The sequence below is a fragment of the Callorhinus ursinus genome, unplaced genomic scaffold, assembly GCF_003265705.2.
Source record: "Callorhinus ursinus isolate GAN/ISIS: 27379988/994484 unplaced genomic scaffold, GSC_fseal_2.0 scaffold9, whole genome shotgun sequence".
Lineage (NCBI taxonomy): Eukaryota > Metazoa > Chordata > Mammalia > Carnivora > Otariidae > Callorhinus > Callorhinus ursinus.
The window spans coordinates 23,254,284-23,278,280 of NW_027397071.1; the positions used below are offsets into that span (position 1 = coordinate 23,254,284).

The following is a 23,997-nucleotide window of genomic DNA, read 5'->3' on the forward strand; positions in this document are numbered from 1 at the left end:
CTTTTTCTATTTTGTTGTTTTCCTAAAGAATTATGCTTGCAGATATATAATTAATCAAACAACACATTTTAATGTATTTAAATACAAGAGATAATTTGGCAAGACTTAAATAGAAAGACAGCCAGATAAGGCCATCTGTGAAAATATATAATCATAAACTTCAAAAAGTAGTAAACAAGTTAATCTACATTCAAGTATAAAAGTTATAAAGTACCGAAATAATTTTAGAATACAACACCTCTTATTTAAAAGCACACAGATTTTTTAAATTACAAATCTTTTGAATTTCTGGGAACAGTATTCATGGTTTGTTTGGGTTTTTTTTTCATCTTTTACTAAACCAACTATGAAGAGGTAAAAGACAAAACATTTGATTTTTATTATTGTGTTTGTTTTCTAACCGTTGAATGTGTTCATGTTTCCCCAGCTTGATGGTAACACCTTCTCAGGTTTGGATCAGATCAGTCACAAGGCAGATTAATACTAGCTTTGAGGTTGATTAATTGATTTTTAAAGTGTCACCAGGATCATCTTTAAGCCTATATAATCTGCTTCACTTGAAACAATTTGTTTATCTTTTACTTTAAATTCCCTCAAGAAGGAGAGTTTTAAACTCTCAGAAAATTCAATGCCTTTTGGATAATGATGAAATTATCCCCTATTATAATCAAATGTGTTTAGGTTTTGTCAAAACCATGCAACTGTCTACATATTAAAGGATTTTAATGGGGTTTTCTAATGACTTTCTTTTTCCAGAAAAACTCTACCAATGATGAACTTTGCTAAATATGGATATGTTCTACTTTAAACAAACCTGATATAGCTTTTAAAAATCTGAACATAAAACACCCATGTTGGCTCTGAAGAGTAGGAATGCTATAGCCTCTTTATCAAATGGTGCTCAATCAACTGGATACCTGTATGGATACCCGTATGGAATAAATCTTGACCTCTATTTCATATAATACATAAAAATTCAATCCCAGGTAGATTTTAGCTCTGTCAAAATTAATATAGTGAAGCTTCTAGAACATATTATAAGAGATTATCTTCATGATGTGATATAGGCAGAAATGTGTTAAATGGGATACAAAAAAGCACTAGCCATAAAGGAAAAAATTGCCAAATTAGTGTTCATTAGTATTTATCAAAAAATGCTTTTGAGAGAATGAAAAAACAAGCCCAGAACAGGAGAACTATATTAGAAATACATAAATCCAACATAGAACTCATATCAAGAATATGAGAAGAACCACAAAGCAGTAAGATAAACCACATGATAAAAAAATTGGCAAAATACCTGGATAAGCACTTCACATAAAATATTCAGGGGCGCCTGATTGGCTCAGTTGGTAGAGCATCTGACTCTTGAATCTTGGGGTCATGAGTCTGAGCCCCATGTTGGGCATAGAGATTACTCAAGAAAAAAAAAAGAAAATATTCAAATAGTCTACAAATGTATTAAAAAGTGTTTAGTCTTATTAGATATCAGAGAACACATTAAAAAACCCCAGGAAATATTACTACATGTCTATCAGAATGGTTAAAATTTGAAAGACTGACAATACCAAGTGTCGGTAAAAAATGGAACAATGGAAATTCTCACACACTGGTGGAAATGTGAATTGCTACAACTCTGAGGAACTATTTGGCAATATGACATACTATATGAAACAAAATTTCTACCCCTAGATATATATTCAAAATGAATACAGTCATATGCAGGCCAAAAGGCATGTACAAGGATGTTCATAGCAGCAATTATTCAGCTAAATGCTGGAAACACTCCAAATTTCCTTCAGTAGTAGAATGGATAAATAGAGGTATATTCATATAATAAAATACATTACCACAAAGAAAAAGAATGAAGTACATCTATAAGCAAAAGTAACAAAAATGTTAAGTGAAGGAAGCCAGACACAAAGAATCTATAATACATAATTATACTCATAAAATTTCTCAAAACAGGAAAACCTAAATTATAATGTCAGAAGTCAGGGTAATGTTTATCTCTGGGGAGAAGGAAGAGGGTGATGATTAGGAGGAAGAATGAGAGGGTCTTTTGAGATGCTGGCAATGTTCTTTCACTTGAGATGGGGGATGTTTATACAGGTGTTCTCACTTTGTGATGAGCTTCAAACTGGAGGCACTTAGATTTGTGCATTTTGTATTTGTGTTACATATCAATTTTTAGAAAGTTAATTTTTAAAAGAAAAAAGCTGATCTCTTTAAGGGGATACTTATTTACCTTGCAAAATAATTCTGCTTTCCAAAAGGAATGCTGGATCATTTACAATGTCTTACAATTTTCACTGAACTTTTCAGAAACTTGTCCACTGAATAACGTTAACCCACACTTACGCAAATCATTAAACGGAAGGTAGGGGAGTTTAATCATTACATTAGTTTTGACTGCCATCTAATGGCGAGAATGCTGCATTATCTAGAAACAAAAAGAACCTGTCCCTGCAGTGAGCAAAAGAACATTGACTTCAGCTACAGTTTGCAGGCCTACTTTTCTGTGCAATTTATTACCTGCAAATATTAGGCAAATATTTGGACATGATGTAAATATTTAGGTGTGATATTAGGACATGTAGATATTAGGACACTATGTAAATATTATGACATTCATTTAAGATTGTTAAATCTGAAATAAAACTGAATTTTTCATTTCTTTGTGTAAGAACTTCATGACCCTATTATAATTTTTATTCTGTCTCTTGACCAGACTATAGAGTCCTCACAGATTACAGCCCACTTAGTACAGCAAATATCAGGCAGCAATACAACATGTATTTCTGCTACCATGAAAATCCAAAAGGAGAAATAGACTATGAGTAATTCAGTTCTTTGAATATAAGCAGTGCTCAGTACAAAACACTGGATTAATGTACTGCTTAAAGCATCCTACTTGCACTCTAGCTTTTCAGTTGGATTTTGAAAGCAGAGGCCTATGTGGCATGTCACTCTTCATCTAACATGTACCGTGACAAAAACTATGACTAAAAGAAAAAGGTAGAGAATGCTTCAGTGAGATTTCTAGGGAGAATAAGCACTTTTGAACCTCAAGCATTAACTAGATATTTTTGAAAGCAAAGAATTTCCCTAGGCAGAGTCTTCTGAAAGAAGCCTTAAGATAACTACCACCTTTTTGGTGGATTTCAACAACTTCCATGGAAAACTGAAAAATAGAAATTGGAAAAGAGGAAGTTTGGGTTATATTTCTTTGGCACCCTGCTCCTGATCAAATCCAGTTTGATTACTAAGAAACCAAATGAACACAGTTTCACCTCAAGCAAAATGCCCCAACCCCTTATACTATGTTTAATCCAAGTAGAAGTAATAAATTGGTTTTTTGTTTGCTTATATTAACAGTTTTATTGAAGTATAATGGAATATTATAAACTGTAAATTTTTAAAAGGGATATATATAACCATTATAACAATCAAGTTAATAAATATATCCATCACCTCTAAAAGTTCCCTCATGACCCTTTGTAATCCAAACCCTCCTCCCTCTATTCTGCTCTGTCCTTAGGCATCCATTCATTTGCTTCTGATCGTTATAAATAAATTTGTATTTTCTAGAGTTTTCCATAAACGGAATCATGATGTATGTACTCTTTACTGTCATACTCCTTTTACTCTGTAATTATTTTGAATACATCTATATTGTTGCTATATATATTGTTAATTCCTCTTTATTGTTGAGTGCTGTTCTATTGTGTGGGTATACTACAATTTGTTTATCCATTTATGTTGATTGACAGGTTTTTTGTTTTACAAATAAACTACTTGTAAATATTACTAATAAAGCTGCTATGAACATTCATGTAAAAGCTTGTGTGTGAATATATACTTTCATTTTTTTCTTTGTAGTGATTACCTAGAAGGGTTCGGCAGGCTGAATAATGACTTGCCAAAGATGTTCATGTCCTAATCCCCAGAACCTGTGAATATGTTACCTTACATGGCAAAAGTTACTTGGAAGATGTGATTAAGTTAAGGAATTTAAAATGAGGAAATCATCCTGATTATCCAAGTAAGCCCAATGTAATCACAAACATCTTTACCAGAGGTAGGCAGTAGAGTTAGTCAGAAGATGAAGTGATGGTGGAGCAGAGGACAGAGAAAGTAATTGGAAAAAGAGTCTCTGCTGTTGGCTTTGAGGATGGAGGATGGGATCATGAGCCAAGGAAGAAGCTAGAAGGCAAAGAAACTAATTCTCCCCTGGAGCCTCCAGAAGGAACCAGACCTGCCAACACCTTGAGTTAGCCCAGTGAGAGTGACTTTAGACTTTTGACCTCCAAGACTGTAAGATAATAAATGTATATAGTTTTAAGTCACTGAGTTTGTGATAAATTGTTACAGCAGCAATAGAAATAATGTAATAGAATATAATTGCTAGGTCATATAGTAGGTCTATGATAAACTTTTTAAGAAGTTCCCAATTGTTTTCAAAAGAAATTGTACCATTTTAAGTTCCCACTGGCAGTGTATGAGAATTCCAGGTGCTTCACATGTTCACTGATACTTAGTATAATTGGTCTTCCTACTTTTAACATTCTAGTGGGTGTATGGTGGTATCTCGTTGCATTTTAAGTTTGCATTTCCCTGATGAACAATGATGTTGAGCATTATCTCATGTACTTATTTGCCATCCATATATCTTTTTTGGTGAAGTAATAATTAAAATCTCTCTTGCCTATTTTAAAAAAATTGGTTTATCTTCTTCTTATTGAGTTGTATGTGTTCTTTATATATTTTAGATACCAATTCTTTATTGGATATATGTTTTGCAATTTTTTTCCCAGTCCATAAGAGTGTCTCTTGAAGAGCAAAATTTCTTAATTGTTGCAAAATCCAATTTGTTCTTTATGATAGTCAGTTTCTGAAATGTCTTCTAATGATCTCCATCTTCTGGCATTTGTGTAATACACTCCTCTTGAGTGTGAGCTGGACCTAGTGATTTATTTCTAATGAAAAGCTTGTGGGGAAAGTGATGGAACGTCACTTTCAAGATTCTGCTACAAAACTCCTTGACTTCCTTCTTGCGTGTAGCCTCTCTCTGGCTTTTTTCTCATTCTTTGATGAAACAGGGTGCTCTGTTGTGGACTGCCCTATTGAGAAGTCCATGTGGCCTGAGGTTGGCCTCTGGCCAATAACCAGCAAGGAACTAAGACTTTTCCAACAACACTTGAGAAACCGAATCCTGACAACAACCATATCAGTGAGCTTGAAAGTGAATCCTTACCCAGATGGGCCTTCAGATGAGACCACAGCCACAAGGACAGCTTTATTGTAGTCTTATGAGAGACTCTGAAGCAGAAGGCTCAGCTAAGTCATGCCTGGATTCCTGACCCACAAAAGTCATAATGTGTATTGTTTTAAATCACTAAGATTGGAGGTAATTCTTACATAATAGCAAATAAATAATACGGTAGGGTTTTTTCTTTTTGTTTTTTGCGCCCCATTTAAGAAATCTTTGCCAAACACAAAGTCATGAAGATTTTCTCCTATGTTTGCTTTTAGAAATTTAAAGTGTTAGCTATTTATTTATTTATTTATTTATTTATTTATTTATTTAGAGAGATAGCAAGCAGGGGGAAGGGCAAAGGGAGAGGGAGAGAGAGTCCCAAGCAGACACCAAGCTGAGTGGAGTCTGATGTGGGGCTTGATCTCATGACCCTGAGATCATGACCCGAGCTGAAACCAAGAGTCAATGCTTAACTGACTGCACCATCCAGGCACTCCTAAAGTGTTAGTTCTTATGTTTAAGTCTATGATTCATTTTGAGTTAATTTTTGTATATAGTGTGTATACAGTGTGACATAACAGTGTACAGCATGTGTATAGTGTGAGGCTCATTTTGTCACATATGGCTATCCAATTGTTTCAGCATCATTTGTTTGAAAGATTACCCTTTCCCCAGTGAATTGCATTAATCCTTTGTGAAAATCAATTGACCATATTATGTTTGGCTCTAATTACAAACTCTCTACACTATCCTATTATCTATATTTATACCAATACCAAAGCAACTTGATTACTGTAGCTTTATAAGGCTGGAAATTAAATAGTGTAAATCTTCCCCAACTTTACTCTTTTTCAAAGTTGTTTTGACTGTTTTAGATTCTTTTTATTTTCATATACATTTTAGAATCAGCTTCTCAATTTCTACAAAAACAATTTTTTTGGCCTTTTTTTATTGGGCTTGTACTGAGTCTATAAGGGGAGAATTGCCATCTTAACAATATTGAGTCTTTGATCCATAAATAGGCTATATCTCCCCATTTATTTAGGTCTTCCTTAATTTCTCTTAGCCATGTTTTATCCTTATCAGCTTTCAACATCTTTCATCAGATTTATTTCTAAATACTTCATATTTTTAATGCTATTAAGACTGGTAGAGATTTTTAAATTTTGAATCCTTACTATGGCTAGTATTTTTATATTTTTTCTATATTGACCTTGTATATTTCAATGATGATAATTCACTTCCTAGGTATAGTAGTTTTTTTAAAAATAGTTCCGTAGAACACCTGGGTGGCTTAGTCAGTTAAGCATCTGCCTTTGGCTCAGGTCATGATCCCAGGGTCCTGGGATCGAGTCCCATGTCAGACTCCCTGCTCAGCGGGGAGCCTGCTTCTCCCTCTGCCTGCTGCTCTCCCTGCTTGTGTTCTCTCTCCCTCTTTCTCTCTCTCTCCCTGTCTCTCTCTGTCAAATAATAAAGTCTTTAAAAGAGTTCCTTAGGGTTTTCTTTTCTTTTCTTTTTTAATTTTATTTTTTAAGTATTCTCTACTCAATGTGGGACTTGAACTTACAAACCCAAGATCAAGAGTCACATGCTCTAGGGGCGCCTGGGTGGCTCAGTCATTAAGCATCTGCCTTTGGCTCAGGTCATGATCCCGGGGTCCTGAGATCAAGCCCCGTATGGAGCCCCGTATGGGGCCCCGTATGGGGCCCCGTATGGAGCCCCGTATGGAGCCCCGTATGGAGCCCCGCATCAGGCTCCCTGCTCAGCAGGAGGCCTGCTTCTCCCTCTCCCACTCCCTCTGCTTGTGTTCCCTCTCTAGCTGTGTCTCTCTCTGTCAAATAAATAAATAAAATCTTTAAAAAAAAGAGAGAGTGAGTCGCATGCTCTAGCAACCAAGCCAGCCAGGCACTCTAGTTCCTTAGGATTTTCTCAAAGATGACTATGCTGGTATAAATATATTTTACGTTCTTCTACAATTTACATGGTTTTTGTTTCTTTTTATGGCCTTAATACAATGTTGAATAAAAAAATGAGCATGGACATTTTTTGCCATGTTTGGAATCTTTGAGGGAAAGTAGTCAGTCTTTTATGATTAGCCATGAGGTTAGCTGTCATTTTGTTTGTTGTTGTTGGTTTGATTTGGTTTGGTTTGGTTTTTCTATGGACTTTGTCAGGTTGAGGAAGTTCTCTTCTATTCCTACTTTGCTGGAAGGTTTCATGGAAAATGAATGTAAGGTTTGTCAAATGATTTCTATCAATTGGGATGAATGTGTGAGTGTTGTGTGTGATTTTCAAATGTTACACCAGTCTTACTTTCCTAGGATAAACTACTTTAATCATAATGTATTATCCTTTGTATCTATTATTGGATTTATTTTGCCAAAATTGTCTAAAGATATTTTGCTTTTATGCTTATGAGGAATATTAGAATGCACTTTTTTTTCTTCGATTGTTTTGGTCTGGTACCAGGTTAATGCTGGTCTCATACAATTAATTAAGAAGTATTCCTTCCTCTTCAATTATTGGAAGGAATTTTTATACAATTTTAATTATTTCGCTTTTACATTTTGATAGACTTCAACCATGAAGCACTCTGGGCCTAGAATTTTCTTTATGGGAAAGTTTTTTTTTTAAGATTTTATTTATTTATTTATTTGATAGAGAGATTGAGAGTGAGCACAAACAAGGGGAACTGCAGGCAGTGGGAGAGGGAGAAGCAGGCTCCCCACTGAGCAGGTGCCCAATGTGGGGCTCAATCCCAGGACCCTGGAATCATGACCTGAGCTGAAGGCAGATGCTTAACCGACTGAGCCACCCAGGCACCCCTCTGGGAAAGTTTTTAACTAAAAATTTGATTTAGTAGCTATGAAACTTTTAATATTATCTTTTTGAGTAAGCTTTGGTAGTTTGTATATTTCATCTAAGTTGTTGAAATTATTGGTATAAAACTATTCCTAATACTTCCTTGTTATATTTTTAATGTTTATAGACTCTATAGTGTTGTTCCTCTCGGGTTTTTTTTTAAGATTTTATTTATTTGTGAGAGAGAGAGAGACAGTGAGAGAGAGAGAGAGCATGAGCAGGGGGGAAGGGCAGAGAGAGAGGGAGAAGCAGACTGCCCACTGAGCAAGCATCCCGATGTAGAACTCGATTCCAGCACCCTGGGATCATGACCAGAGCTGAAGGCAGATGCTCAACTGACTGAGCCACCCAGGTGCCCTGTTCCTCTCCTTCTTAAAATTGATGACTTGTGTCTTCTTTATTTACCTTTACTATGTAACTATTAAAATGCACATATAGTGGATAGACAGAACTGTAATGTATAAAGTATTTGAGTAGTCAAGACATTCCTGTTCCTGAATCTTTTGAAGTAGATATTTCTATGGGCTTTCTAGGGGATAACTCTAAAGAAAACAAACAAGGAGAATGGATAAAACATTTATATTGGTTCTCGATTTGAGGGGTCTTTTCTGAACCCACACTTTAAGCAATCCTCTCTCATCCTATATAGAGCGGGTCACAGTCACTATGTGAAAATATTCCCTTGGCTTGGAGTGACTTCATGGAAGATATTTTTTTTTAAGGTACAGCTTTTTATTTTCTTTTTTAAAAAGATTTTATTTATTTATTTGTCAGAGAGAGAGTACAAGCGGGGCAGCGGCAGACAGAGGGAGAAGCAGACTCCCTGATGAGCAAGGAGCCCAATGTGGGACTTGATCCCAGGACCCTGTGATCAAGACTCTAGCTGAAGGCAGACGCTTAACTGACTGAGCCACCCAGGTGCCCCAGGTTTTTCTCTTTCTACAAAAAAAAAAAAAAATCTCATTGGAATCTTGGTAGGGATTGCACTAAATCTGTAAATCACTTTGGGTGGTATTGATGGCTTAACAATATTAAGTCTTCCAATCCATCAACACGAGTATTTTTGGCTTATTTATGTTTTCTTTAAATTCTTTGAGCAATAATTTGTAATTTTCATTATACAGATCTTTCACCTCCTTGGTTAAGTGAATTCCTAAGTATTTTTTATGTCATTGTAAATGGAATTGCTTTCTTAATCTCCATTTCACATTGTCTTTAGTGTATAGAAATGCAACAGATTTTTATGTTTTGACTCTGTATCCTGCTACTTTGCTGAATGTTTATTATTTCTCACAGTTTTTTTGTGGAATCTTTAGGGGTTTCCACGTATAAGATCATATCATCTTTATACAGAGATAAATTTATGTATTCCTTTTTAATTTGGATGCCTGTTATTTCTTTTTCTTGGATAGAACCTCCAGTACTATTTTGAGTAGAAGTGGTGGATGGGACATCCTTATCTTATTTCTGATCTTAAAGGAGAAACTTTCAGTCTTTCACTATTGAGTGTATTTGCTGTGAGTTTTTCATGTATGGCTTTCATTATGTTGAGGTAATTTTCTTTTATTACTAGTTTTATTGTGAAAGGGTGTTGATGAATGTTTTTTCTGCATCAGTTGAGATGATCATATGTTTTTTTTTTCTTTCATTTTGTCACTGTGGCATTATTACCCAATCAGTTTTCATATTTTTAAGGATCCTTACATTACGGGAATATATCCCACTTGATAATGGCATATACTTCTATTAATATGCTGCTGAATGAGGGGCTCCTGGGTGGCTCAGTCATTAAGCCTCTGCCTTCGGCTCAGGTCATGATCCCAGGGTCCTGGGATGGAGCCCTGCATCAGGCTCCCTGCTAGGCGGGAAGCTTGCTTCTCCTTCTCCCACTCCCCCTGCTTGTGTTCCTGCTCTATCTCTCTCTCTCTGTCAAACAAATAAATAAAATCTTTAAAAAAAATGTGCTGCTGAATGAGAAGGTACTTATATTTAAAATTTTTATTTAACAAACACAAGTTAAATTTTATGTAATCACTATCCTAGACATTTTACAAATATTAAGTACTTTAATCTGCCTAACAATTCTAAGAAGTAGGTATTATTTTTATCCCCATTTTATAAATGAGGAAAGTGAGTCACATAGAAGTCAAGTAAGTTTCGGGGTGCCTGGGTGGCACAGTCATTAAGCGTCTGCCTTCGGCTCGGGTCATGATCCCAGGGCCCTGGGATTGAGCCCTGCATCAGACTCCCTGCTCAGCGGGAAGCCTGCTTCTCCCTCTCCCCCACTCTCCCTGCTTGTATTCCCTCTCTAACTGTCTCTTTCTCTGTCAAATAAATAAATACAAATCTTTAAAAAAAAAAAGTCAAGTAAGTTTCGAAAAGTCACTTGGCCAACAAAGGACAGATTTAGATACAGGTAGGCTTGGTTTTAGAATCCAAGTTCTTAATTATTGCCTTGTGCTGCCTCCCAGCAAGCCTTTTCATCAAATGCTATTTTGACCTATAGTTTTCTTCCTGAATCAGAGCTTTTAGGTTTATAATTTTTATTTCCATTTAAGTGTCCATTTGAAGGCTGCCATTCTGTTAAATAATAGATATATCCATAATAAGCTTTCCTACACACAATGGAATGAGAGCCTGACTCTTTTTTCTATCATACATGACACATTCCCCCCTTTACACTAGTTGACTACAGATCTTTATCCTATTCTGGAGAACATTTGGTCAGATAATTTCAGTTTATAAATTCATAAATTACATATAATACCAAGACATTTATTATCAGTGTCTGAGTTGTCAGATAGATTCTGAGATCATATGTGTGAAAGCAGTTGGTAAGCTGGGAAGTACTATGTAAGTGTCAGCTATGATTAACTATAAAGCATTACTATATTGCTCCAGGTTTTTCATTAAGCCCAGCTTTCTTTTTAGGATAAAAAATTTCAAATTTCTGACATCTTATAGAAATGAAAACTTTCCCAAGTTTTAAGGAAATTTATTTTCATGTGCTTAAATATTTAAAGACACCAATAGAGGGGCACCTGGGTGGCTCAGTTGGTTAAGCGTCTGCTTTCAGCTCAAGTCGTGATCCCACGGTCCTGGGATTTAGCCCCGCATGAGGCTCCCTACTCTGCAGGGATCCTGCTTCTCCCTCTGCCTCTGACTATCTCTCTCTCTGTATCTCATGGATAAATAAATAAAATCTTTAAAAAAAATAAAAATAAACAAAAAATAAAGACACCATAGAGACCATCTTATCTAAATCTCTCCTTTTTTATTAAGGAAAGTAGGATCTAGAAAAGATAAGTGATTTCCTCTAGGTCTTATGCTAAATAGGGACAGGTCCAGGATTAGAAAATTCTGCACTCCTTACGCCCAATCTAGCATTCTTTCCATTATCGTACCAGCTCAGCAAACATAGATTGGGCATTTACTATATTCCAGACATGTAATATCTAGCTTATTTTTAATGTAAAAACATATTTTTATTCATAGTTTGTACAAAAAATAAACATGCCTCTAATGCATAACTTTGTCATGCCCAATTTGACAGTCTAATACATAAGAAAATGGAAAGGAATCTCATTTGTTCAATATCGTAGTAGAATTACAAATTTCACATAATTTTTCTAGGTAATATAATTTATTCATTGTAAGTGCAATTTTAAGGGCAAAATAATCTTAATATTGCTATTTTAAGTATTATTTAAAATTTTCTTATATTTCAATAATTATTTTGTTGTATTTTCTTTTTTCTCTTTTTTCCATTTTTTTAAAAATTTGAGTATAGTTGACACTCAGTGTTATATTAGTTCCAGCTGTACAACATAGTGATTCAACAAGTTTGTACACTATGCTATGTTTACCACAAGTGTAGCTACCATTTGTCCTGATATATCACTATTACAGTATCATTGAGTATATTCCTTATGTAGTGCTTTTTATTCCTGTGACTTATTCATTCCATAGTGGAAGCCTACATCTCCCCTTCACCCATTTTCCCTATTTCCCTTTTCTCCCCCACCCCAGCAACCATCAGCTTGTTCTCTGTATTTATGATATCTAGCTATTGCAATATGTATAGTCGAGCTACCTACCATTGAAATGGCATATTGTGGCAATCAGTGACACCTGCATACAACTATGGTGTTGTTAACCTGCAGAAAACTATTACATAGGGTTATAATGCCTCCAATTTGCAAGTTATAACTATGGGTATTTATCATTTTTATTAACACTTTATTAGGAAAAACTCACTGTATACAGAAAAATGAAAAAAAAAAACAATTCAACACCATATACCTTCCATTAGCATCTACCTGGAATTAGACTTAACATTTGTCAACATTTTGTCATACTTTCTTTGCGCGGGTGTAGTTTATATTTTTTCTGAATCATTTAAAAATAGGTTGCAGAAATCATGACACTGTACTCCTAAATAGTTGGGCAAGCATGTTCTAAGAGTAAGGATGTTCTTTTTGCTCTTGTTGTTTAAGTTGATTGATTGATTGATTTTTAAGTAATCTCTACACCCAGTGTGGGGCTTGAACTCGTAACCCCGAGATCAAGAGTCGCATGCTCTCCTGACTGAGCCAGCCAGGCACCCCTTTCATTGCTTGTCTTTCCATACTACTTTGCAATCAAAATAAGCATGAAAACTTTCATTACAAAAGTCATGTTTCCTCTGATTGTAAGGCTCTAAATGTTGAAAAAAATTCTTTTGTATATATTTATAATTCCAATGATCAATAGTATTAAACTTATGAAGACAGTGAAAATATAGTATACATTTTGATAAGTAATTATTGAACATACAAGTCCAATTTTATTGGAAATGCATTTCTTAATGAGTTGAATGGGCCATTTTAATTTTTTATATGGATGAATATAACTTATTACTATAATGAGAGAGGATTCAGCATCAGTTTTTTTTTTTAAGATTTTTATTTTATTTATTTCTTTGAGAGAGAGAGAGCACAATCAGGGGGAGTGGCAGGCAGAGGCAGAGGGAGAAGCAGGCTCCCCACTGAGCAGGGAGCCTGACGTGGGGCTCAATCCCAGGACCCTGGGATCATGACCTGAGCCAAAGGCAGACGCTTAACCAACTGAGCCACTCAGGCGCCCCTCAGCCTTAGTTCTATTCTTAGCTTTCTGTTTTAATAGATGTAAGCACTGAGAAACCTGTTTACATAAAGAAGAAGCTGGGAATGGAAGAAGTTTTGTCAGAGTAATGCCACTCAATTCTTTGAACTTGAGTTACAGGCAAAAAAAAATCATATAATAATCTATCATCAAAAATAATTTTTAGGGGTGCCTGGGTGGCTCAGTCAGTTAGGCTTCCAACTCTGGATTTCACCTCAGGTCATAATATCAGGGTCATGGGATTGAGCTCCGTGTTGGGCTCCATACTGGGTGTGGAACCTGCTTGGGATTCTCTTCTTTCTCTGCTCCTCTCCAGCCCCGCCCCCCAACTAAAATAAAAATTCTAAAAAATAATAATTTGTACATGGGGCGCCTGACTGGCTCAGTCAGTTTGATTTTGGCTCAGGTCATGATCTCAGGGTTGTGGGATCCAGCCCCCCATCCAGCTTCATGCTGAGTGCAGAGTCTGCTTGAGATTCTCTGTCTCTCCCTCTGCCCCTGCCCCTCCTCCCCATCACACTCTCTCTCTCTCTCAAAATAAATAAATAAAATCTTTACCACTACTACTACTAATAATTTCTGCTGATTTCTCCACTGACAACTCAATTAAGTTCTCCTCTAAATTTCTGGAAAGAAAAAAAATTGAAACCACCTGACTTTTAAAGGATTTGCTCCCCTGTCATTCACTTTCTCAACAACCATATTCAAGTTTTCCCTTTCTATGGAATGGAAGTTTTTTTTGTTTGTTTGTTTGGGTTTTTTTTTAAAGATTTATTTATTTATTTTAGAGAGACAGTGTGAAGGGGAAGGGCAGAGGGAGAGGGAGAGACAGTCTTAAACAGACTCCAAGCTGAGCGTGGAGGCTGAAGAAGGGCTTGATCTCACAACCCTGAGATCACAACACTGAGACCACTACCTGAGCCAAAACCAGGAGTCAGAAGCTTAACCCACTGTGCCCCTCAGGTGCCCCTATGGCATGGAAGTTTTTAATACCTCGGGAAATGCATCTAGAAGAATTTGGGATGTGAGGAAGGTTTATTTTCATAGACTAAGAAAAAAATTGTGAAAGGCGATGTGAGAAAAGAGAATCTACACTTACATCACAAGCTCATATTCAGGCAGATCAATCTTTAAAAAGAGTGTGTATATTAGTTGAAGATGTAGAAATTGACTCCTTAAAAGTTATCCTTCCTGTGTACCTTGGGAAAGTCTTAGGTATCTCATAGGGTAAGCATCATGTCTTTGGGAACACTTAGAGGTAGGCTACATGTCTATTTGAGCGGCTCTGCTCCATACTGTGAAAACAGGTAGCACGAGTGATAGATAAATCTTTATAATTTTGAACCACTGGGAACTCAAGAGTTGTTACTGCAGCAAAATCTAGATCACAGATAGAAGGTAGAAATTGTTATCTAAAGTGAGGTGCTGTCACGACAAGAACCTAAAATATTTAAGAGACAGATGACAGGTAGCAGGAAAACCATTTTCAGAGGAGGGAAAGATAGCAATCCATGTTATGAGGTGATAAAACCATTCCATAAAACTGTTTCCTACAGTTCATTTGGGAGACAGGTCATATAAGAAATTTGTAGCTTAAGCAGCAGATAGAAAAAAAAAAGGAATGTGTTGTGTTTATTCCTGTTGGCTTGCATTTGACAAGACATTCCAAAGAAGATATGAGGTGAAAAAAAGAATTGATTGCAAGCAAGAATGAAGAGAATAAAGAATCACCAATTTGAGGACTCATGGGGTTGAAATAGGCAACTACTTCTCAACCTCAAATAGTTAAAGAGAAAACTGAGAAATGTTTGCAATGACAAAGGATAACTAGAACTCAGCCTGAAGGCAATGCATCAAATTAAGAGAATGGCCGGTTCACCACTTTTTTAAAACTCTGAATGGATGAATAGGTCCCAGATCAAAAGTCCAACCAACTAAGGTTATATATGGCTCAGAGAAAAGAGACTAAGGGGGGGAAGGGACTCTCACAAGTCTGATAAACCTATGTAATCACTATGAGAGAGAGAGGGAAAGGGAGGGAGAGAAGGAGAGAGAGAGATAGAATATGGATAGGGGCTAGAAAACAAAGAATTATACCAAACGAGAGTTATGCCTCGGAAGGAAGTGTGAAGGTGACTATTGCCATGTGAAGCTGATGAAAATGACTAGTTTTGGTTTCTTTCCCTTTTCATTAAGTTTCTGAGAGAGTTGCAGTTTCAAAATAATTACTACACTGGACTAAATAAAAGAGATCATGACTATTCACCCTTAGAACTCCAATATCTCTGGGAAGAAAGGAGGAGGGTATATCCCCCCCAACACCCATTCCAGATGTGGCCAAGGATAATAATGGAAAAGGTCATCCACAGAAAGAATCAGGAGTAATGGAGAACAACGAACAAGGGGGTCACTGCCAGGGGGCAGAGTCAGGGCTCATGAAGAAATATTCCTCATTCCCCAGGGTGATATAAGATCCTCAAAAGAGGGGCACCTGGGTGGTTCAGTTGGTTAAGCGACTGCCTTCAGCTCAGGTCATGATCCTGGAGCCCTGGGATCGAGTCCCACATCGGGCTCCCTGCTCAGCAGGGAGTCTGCTTCTCCCTCTGACCCTCCTCCCTCTAGTGCTCTCTATCTCTCATTCTCGCTCTCTCAAATAAATAAATAAAATCTATAAAAAAAAAAAAGAATCCTCAAAAGAGCTGCCAAACAGAATTTCAGAACTGCCACAGATCGGTGCCTGTCTCTGCTCCATGTCTCCTTCCTGAAGGGAATCTTTATGGTGGTTATCTTTTCCATGGGACAGATACCTTGAGTTTTCAGGCATAGGTTTTTATGCCAAAAGGAACCACATCTGTACCAATTGTAGAGGTGACTGCACATCACTCAGAGATTCTGGGTTTTGATCTGGATGCCCTGGCTAGATAGAGCTTTGAGGATGTCTACCTTGGGAAGAGGGTGAGCATATTTTGCATGCATGAGAGAGAATTAAATTAATATTTGGTGACCAGAAGAAAATATTGCTACTCCCCAATATTTCTGAGTTTTTTCCTTGCAGGCACATGGTAGGACTACACTTCCCTGCCCCTTTGAAACTATAAGTGGCCATGTGATTTTTTTTTGGCCAATAAAACTGAATAGAAGTCATGAGCACCAGTCCCAAGAGGAAGACTTTAAGAGATGTTACACAATTTGCCCTTCTCCCTCCCCTTGCCGTGGTTCCCAGGGATGTTTTCAGATAGTGAAGCCTCTGTGAATCTGCATCTTTTAGTGAGAACAACGTGGAGCAGAGCCCCTACTGACCTAAGATGGACATATAACATGAGTAAGAAATACACTCTTGCTGTTTTAAGCCACTAAGATTTTGAGGATGTTATTGAAAAATAAGCTAGCCTAACACAGACACAAACAAACAAAACAAACAAAAAAAGAAAACAGCTTGCCTAAACTGAAAAAAAAAAGAAACGCATATTATCTTAAAATAATAAAATCTAAAAATGACAATCTTTAAAATAAATTTGTTTTCGAAATTTGGCTGGAAACACAATCAATGCCTAGCAGAAAATTAGGAAACCTTCTGTTCATTTTAGCCCTTAGAGTTTGTAATGAATGTTTAAAGAAACTTCATAATCTTAATATAGCCTGGCTAGAATTACACTGTACTGCAAAACATATTAAAACTAACCATGATCCAGGGGCGCCTGGGTGGCTCAGTTGGTTAAGTATCTGCCTTCGGCTTGGGTTATGATCCCAGGGTCCTGGAATTGAGTCCCGCATCGGGCTCCTTGCTTAGTGGGGAGCCTGCTTCTCCCTCTCCCTCTGCGGCTCCCCCTGCTTGTGCATGCATGCTCTCTCTCTCAAATAAATAAATGAAAAATCTTTAAGAAAATAACTATGATCCCTAGTTTGCAGAGCCAAGGTGGAGTGGGATTGTTGAGGACAGATGAAGTGTCTCCCTAAAGTGGTAGCTGAGGTGATAATAATGTTGAGGTTCCCATTGAGAACAGGGACCACAACCTTTATATATTCTCACTACAGAACCTAACAGTGCCTGACATGTAAGAGGCACATGGTAAGTATTTGAAGTATTGGCTACAGCTGAACGCAGTTGCTCACCTGAAAATCTAGTCTCAGTTGGTTAAGTGCCCAGCTCTTGATTTTGGTCTACATCATGGCCTCAAGACTGTGAGATCTAGCCCCAAGTCAGGCTCCACGCTTGAGATTCTCTCTCTCCCTCTGCCCCTCTCCTGCTCTCTCTCTCTCAAATAAATAAATAAAATGTTTTTAAAAATTAAATTGAGAAAAGCAGGGGGGCATCTGGGTGGCTGTCGGTTAAGTGGCCGACTCGAGTTTGGCTCAGGTCAGGATCTTGGGGTTGTGGGATCAGGCTCTGCACTCAGTGTGGAGTCTGCTTGAGATTCTTCCTCTCCCACCCCCTGCTCGCACTCTCTCTCTTTCTCCTTTCTCTCTAAAAGAAATAATAAATAATAAAATAAATAATAAAATAAAATCTTAAAAAAAGAAAGAAAATCTAGTCTTCAAGAGCAGCCTATGGAGCTGGGCTGTACCTGATCAGGGCTGCCAGTGAGGGTAGTGTAGAGGTACTGGGGGAAGTGATTCTGGTATGATGGTAAAAGGCAAGCTAGGCTGTTAATCCCCAGATCTTGATTCCAAGAATAACAAATAAAAAAATCCTAGTTCCCTCTGTTCATATTGCTAACAATTCCTTTGTCATCATGATTTAGTTTCATGAGTCAATAGATTCTTCTTTTTGCCTAAGGTAGTCATGTCAGGGTTTTGTCACCTACAGAAAATGCCATCTACTAATAATCCTTTCTCAAGGGATTAACATAACAGATATGAAGAAATAATTAAAAACAGTGCCAAGTGGTATTGGGGAGCATGTAAAAAGGCCAAACCTAAAAGTCTAATGAAGTTGTTGGGCATAGTGAATAGTGCTGACGTAGGCAAGCAAACTCTGAGGCTCAGTGACTTCTTGACACAGGGAAAAGTGTTTGAATATTCTATCATCAGATCTGTGCACATGAGTGTCAGAAGTCCAGGAAGGCAAGAAGAGTCTAAATCCAAGAGTGTCAATGAAGGCAAGGAGAACCAAAGGCTTCTGCTGTTGGGCTGGTATCGGGTTTCCTTTTGTGTGTAAGCAGGCAGTTTTGTGTGTGCAGCTGAGAAAAGGGAGTGCCTCACAGATGCTAGAAAACCCAATTACAGAGGGTGGGGGACTCCTGACACACCAGCCTGGTAAGGCCACAGCAGCCCTGAGCTGCTGGACCAACTGTAAAATGTGTTTGGTCTGGTTCAGTGATTGATTGACTCCATCCCAAAAGAGCAATTAAAAGGTAGCTACCAGATCCCAGCCAGCTTGTACTACTGTGAAAACATTTTAGGCCAAACCTATGACTAGAAAGAATAGCTTAAAGTACACTATTTTAAAACTAAAAACATTATTGGGGCGCCTGGGTGGCTCAGTTGATTAAGCAGCTGCCTTCAGCTCAGGTCATGATCCTAGAATCCCGGGATCGAGTCCATGTCAGGCTCCCTGCTCAGAGGGGAGTCGGCTTCTCCCTCTCCCTCTGCTCCTCCTCCCGTTCAGGCTCCCTCCCTCCCTCTCAAATAAATAAATAAAATCTTTAAAACTAAAAACATTATTTTTGACAGATGTTCTCTAAATGAAATGATTTATATCCAATTACTGCAGGCAGCCCAACTGACATATCTTCATTACCTAAATGTACATTAAAAGTACTTTTATTGCAAAAAACTCTCATAAACACAGAAGTAGAGAGGTTAGCATAATTAACTTCCACGTACCCATGACTGATCTAAATAATTATCACGTTTTACCATATTTGTTTTATCTGTCTCTTTTATGTTTTTTAAGTAATTTATTTTTTAAAGATTTTATTTTTAAGCAATCTCTACATCCAGCGTGGGGCCCCAACTCACAATCCCTAGATCAAGAGTCGCATGCTCCACTGACTGAGCCAGCCAGGCGCTCCTCATCTGTCCATTTTATTTTCTTGTTATTAAAGTATTTTAAGGGGGCACCTGGGTAGCTCCGTCAGGTAAGTGTCTGACTTCAGCTCAGGTCATGACCTTTCGGGGTCCTGGTATGGAGCCCTTCTGGCCCTCCCCCGCTCGTGCTCTCTCTCTCAAATAAATAAATGAAATCTTAAAAACAAAAACAAAAACAAAAAAGATTTATAGTATTTTAAGGCAAATTCGGACATCATTTCACCCTCACATATTTCAGTATACATTTTTAAGAAAGGACATGTTTTTACACTACCACCATGCTATTATCACATTGTAGCAAATAGTGTTGGTGCGTTTCCCCACATCACTTTGGCCCTTACCATTCCAGCGTACCTTTTTGGCCTGAGGGCTTTCTCTGGCCACTGAAGAGCCCACTCTGCCTCCCTCTCCCATGGGCACAGCTGAACCAACGCCCGACAGGAGCTGGTATATAAGGAACCCATGTTCCTTGGTCTGGAGGTGGGGATTAGCTCCGAGGTATAGTCCACACTATTTCCCCAAGCACATCAGTGAGATTAAGTTCCACGGGCCCACAGTGGTTAAGTTGCTTAATAGTGCAGCTTTTATTGGCTTCTATTCCTTCCTCATCTCACTTCCTCTTCCTCTTCCAATGTTTCCTGCGATCCTTTCTCAAATATACTACTTGTATTTGAATCTTTATCTCTGGGTCTGGGAGAATCCAAACGGAGAAACTCACCTAACCAGACTTACAATAATTCTTTGGTATCATCTAATACCCAGATCTTATTGAGATTTTCCTGATTATATCAAAATTATCTTTTTATAATTGGTTTGTTAAAATCAGATTTTTAAACTAATTGCATTTGGTTGTTTCTTAAGCCTCTTTAATCTAGAGCAGTCTCTTCCTCCTCACCTCTTTTTGACAACATTGACTTGATTGCAGAAACCAGATCAGTTGTCCTATTGAAGTTACCACATTCTGGATTTGTCTATTTGCTTCTTTCTTGTTCCTTTATCTCCTCTATTTCCTATAATGAAAGTTAGCTTTTAGAAACTTGCAGATTCAGGGGCGCCTGCGTGTCTGACTCTTGGTTTCGGCTCAGGTCATGATCTCAGGGTCCACATGGAGTGGGGAGTCTGCTTGAGATCCTCTCTCCCTCTCCCCTCCCCTCACACTCTCTTTCTCTCAAATAAATAAATAAATACATCTTTAAAAAAAAGAGATTTGAAGATTCCATTTTTGGGGGGAGCAAGAATACTTCACAGGCAGTGTTGTCAGCCTCATATCAATCCCTTTAGGAGACACATACTGCCTGGCTGTCCTGCTTTAAGTGATACTAAGACTGATAAGTGGGTTCAGCTGGTTCATCTCAGCGGGTTTAACAGGAAGCTGTGCTGCTTAAAAAACCATGTTCCATGTGGCATTACTAACACTGTTCTATGACTTCAGAGGACAGCTGCTAAGTTCACAGGGAATGTTTTGTAGTGTTAAATAATTTTAAACAGGCTTTAAACTGTTAACTGCTTCATGTCTTAGAACATACTCCAAGCTATTTTCTAAGGAAAATTCTAGTCCCACTCACAGCTTGAATCATAACTTAATGCACCATTAAAATGGGAACTAGATGGGGCGCCTGGATGGCTCAGTTGGTTAAGCGACTGCCTTCGGCTCAGGTCATGATCCTGGAGTCCCAGGATCAAGTCCTGCATCGGGCTCCCTGCTCAGCAGGGAGTCTGATTTTCCCTCCGACCCTCCCCTCTCTCATTCTCTCTGTCATTTAAAAAAAATAATAAAAAATGAGAACTAGACCCACCCCTCATGAAGTCTCATTAACCCACTTACTCAACAAATACCGAATATTGCAACGTGCCAGACAATGTAATAGGTACCAAGGATACAAGAGTAAGCTAATCAGTCTTTGTACTCAAAGAATTTAGTCTTTTTTTTTTAAAGATTTTATTATTTATTTGACAGAGAGAGACACAGTGAGAGAGGGAACACAAGCAGGGGGAGTGGGAGAGGGAGAAGCAGGCTTCCTGCGGAGCAGGGAGCTCCATGCGGGGCTCGATGCGGGGATCAATCCCGGGACCCTGGGATCATGACCTGAGCCGAAGGCAGACGTTTAATGACTGAGCCACCCAGGCACCCCAGAACTTAGTCTTGTAGGGATCTTACTAGTGATACAATGGTTAAGCACATAGCAGTGGAGGGAGGATGTCATTAGGAAACTCTTCTTCTCTTCTTAGAGGAAATGATATCTAAATTGAGACCTACATGGTTATTTCTCAAACAGTAAGCGCCAGGAAAAGCAAAGCTTTCCTTTTCTTGAAATGAATATGTTTTTTCTTAAGGAAACCATGAATCATGTTGTTAACTCTTTTTGCTTTGACCCCTAAAAATTTCAATTTTGCAGCTTAACTTTAATTAGGTAGGACCTGATAGTTTGCATCTCTTTATTCCAAATGTTTCCTGGTCTTGATTTTCTTTCTATTCTTTTCCTGATTTTTAAATGTTTATATGTTATTTTTCTGTTCCAAATTATACATGTTTTTGAAGCTACCTCAAATCTCAGTCTCTTTTGCTTATATTTAAAAACAAGAACAAGGGCACCTGGGTGGCTCAGTTGTTAAGCATCTGCCTTTGGCTCAGGTCATGATCCCAGGGTCCTGGGATCGAGCCCCGCATCGGGCTCCCTGCTCGGCGGGAAGCCTGCTTCTCCCTCTCCCACTCCCCCTGCTTGTGTTCCCTCTCTCGCTGTCTCTCTCTCTGTCAAATAAATAAATAAAATCTTTAAAAAAAAACAGGAACAAAAAAAAATCCCATATTGACCTGGACCACAGATGACTCTAACTTCATCAAAAAATAGTCTCAAGGAGCTACCCAGGGAGGGGTCCATATGGCATTGTTCTGCATTCCCGTCATAAATTAAAGGGAAGTTTTCACAATGTCCAGAGTCCCTGACGTCCTGCAAATGAAGGAGGAGGATGTCCTCAAATTCCCTGCAGCAGGAACCCACTTAGGTAGCACCAACCTTGACTTCCAAATGCAAGAGTACATCTACAAAAGGGAAAGTGATGGTATCTACATCATAAATCTGAAGAGAACCTGGGAGAAGCTTCTGCTGGCAGCCTTATGCCATGGTTGCCGCTAAAAACCTGGCTGATGTCAGTATCATCATCCGGGAATACTGGCCAGGAGCTGTGCTGAGGTCTGCTGCTGCTGCCGGAGCCACTCCTACTGCCGGCTGCTTCACTCCTGGAACCTTCACTACCTAGATCCAGGCAGCCTTCCGGGAGCCGAGACTGCTGGTGGTTACTGAGCCCAGGGCTGACCACCAGCCTCTTACAGAGGCGTCTTATATTAACCTGCCTATCATCACTCTGGGTAACAGACTCTCCTCTGCACTACGTGGACATCGCCATCCCTTGCAACAACAAGGGAGCTCACTCAGTGGGCCTGGGAAGTTCTGTGCATGCGTCGCACCATCTCCCGTGAGCACCCATTGGAGGTCATGCCTGATCTCTACTTCTACAGAGATCCTGAAGAGACTGAAAAGGAAGGGCAGGTCGCTGCTGAGAATTCTGTGACGGAGGAGGACCTTCAGGGTGAATGGACTGTTCCAGTTCTTGAGTTCACTGCTATTCAACCTGAAGTCACAGACTGGTCTGATGGCGTGCAGGTGCCCTCTGTGCCTATTCAGCAGTTCCCCACTGAGGACTGGAGCGTCCAGCCGGCGGTAGAAGACTGGTCTGCAGCTCCCACTGCTCAGGCCACAGAATGGGTGGGAATAACCATGAGTGGTCTTCCTCTTCCATAAAGGCAAACAAAATGGAAAGAAGGTTGATGGAAAATAAAGTTTCTAAAAAAAAAAAAAAGGTCTTAAGGAGGGTATAACTTTCATCTCTGCTACCACCCATTAGTTCCTGAGGGAGAGTGAAGTGGAGTCAGAGATATGCTTAAATCCCAGATCTGACAACACTGATATCAATCTTAGTTTGAAATCCTATGGAAAGAATTTTCAGGGACTCCAGGATCTTTCCCTGAATTACTACCAATACCTTTTTTTCATATGTTTAGCTTGAACTTAAAAATAATCATTATATTAATTAAGATATCTTTGGCTGCAAACCAACAGAGAATTGACCCACAGTTTGTATTATTTCCTGAGGCTGCCATAACAAATTACCACAAACTGGATGGCTTAAAACAACAGAAATTAATTTTCTCACCGTTCTTCAGGTCAAAAGCCCAAAATCAATGTGTCAGCAGTCACTCTCCCTCCAGAGGCTCTAGAGGAGAATCCTTCCTTACCTCTTCCAGCTTCTGGTGGCTCCAGGCATTCCTTGGATTGTCACTGCATAATTCCAGTTTCTGACCCTGGGTTCACATTGCCTTCTCCAGTGCTTCTGTTTTCTCCTCTGTGTGTGTGTGGTTTGTTTTTAAAGATTTATTTATTTACTGGGGCCCTTGGGTGGCTCAGTCAGTCAAGCGTCTGATTTTGGCTCAGGTCATGATTTCGGGATCCTGTGACAGAGCCTCGAATCTCGGGCTCCGGGCTCAGTGAAGAGTCTGCTTGTTCTTTCCCTTTTCCTGTGCCCCTCCCCCCATCGTGCACATGCATGCATGCTCTCTCGCGCTCACTTTCTCTCTCAAATAAATAAAAATCTCTTTAAAAAAAGATTTATTTATTTACTTTAGAGAGAGCAAGCATGTGAGCAGG

General features: G+C 38.5%; 1 pseudogene; it reads left to right on the forward strand.

Annotated features, from left to right (window-relative positions):
* The first annotated feature begins 22,221 nt into the window (after positions 1 to 22,221).
* On the forward strand, positions 22,222 to 23,100 carry LOC112824291 (small ribosomal subunit protein uS2 pseudogene; annotated as a pseudogene).
* The last annotated feature ends 897 nt before the right edge of the window (positions 23,101 to 23,997 follow it).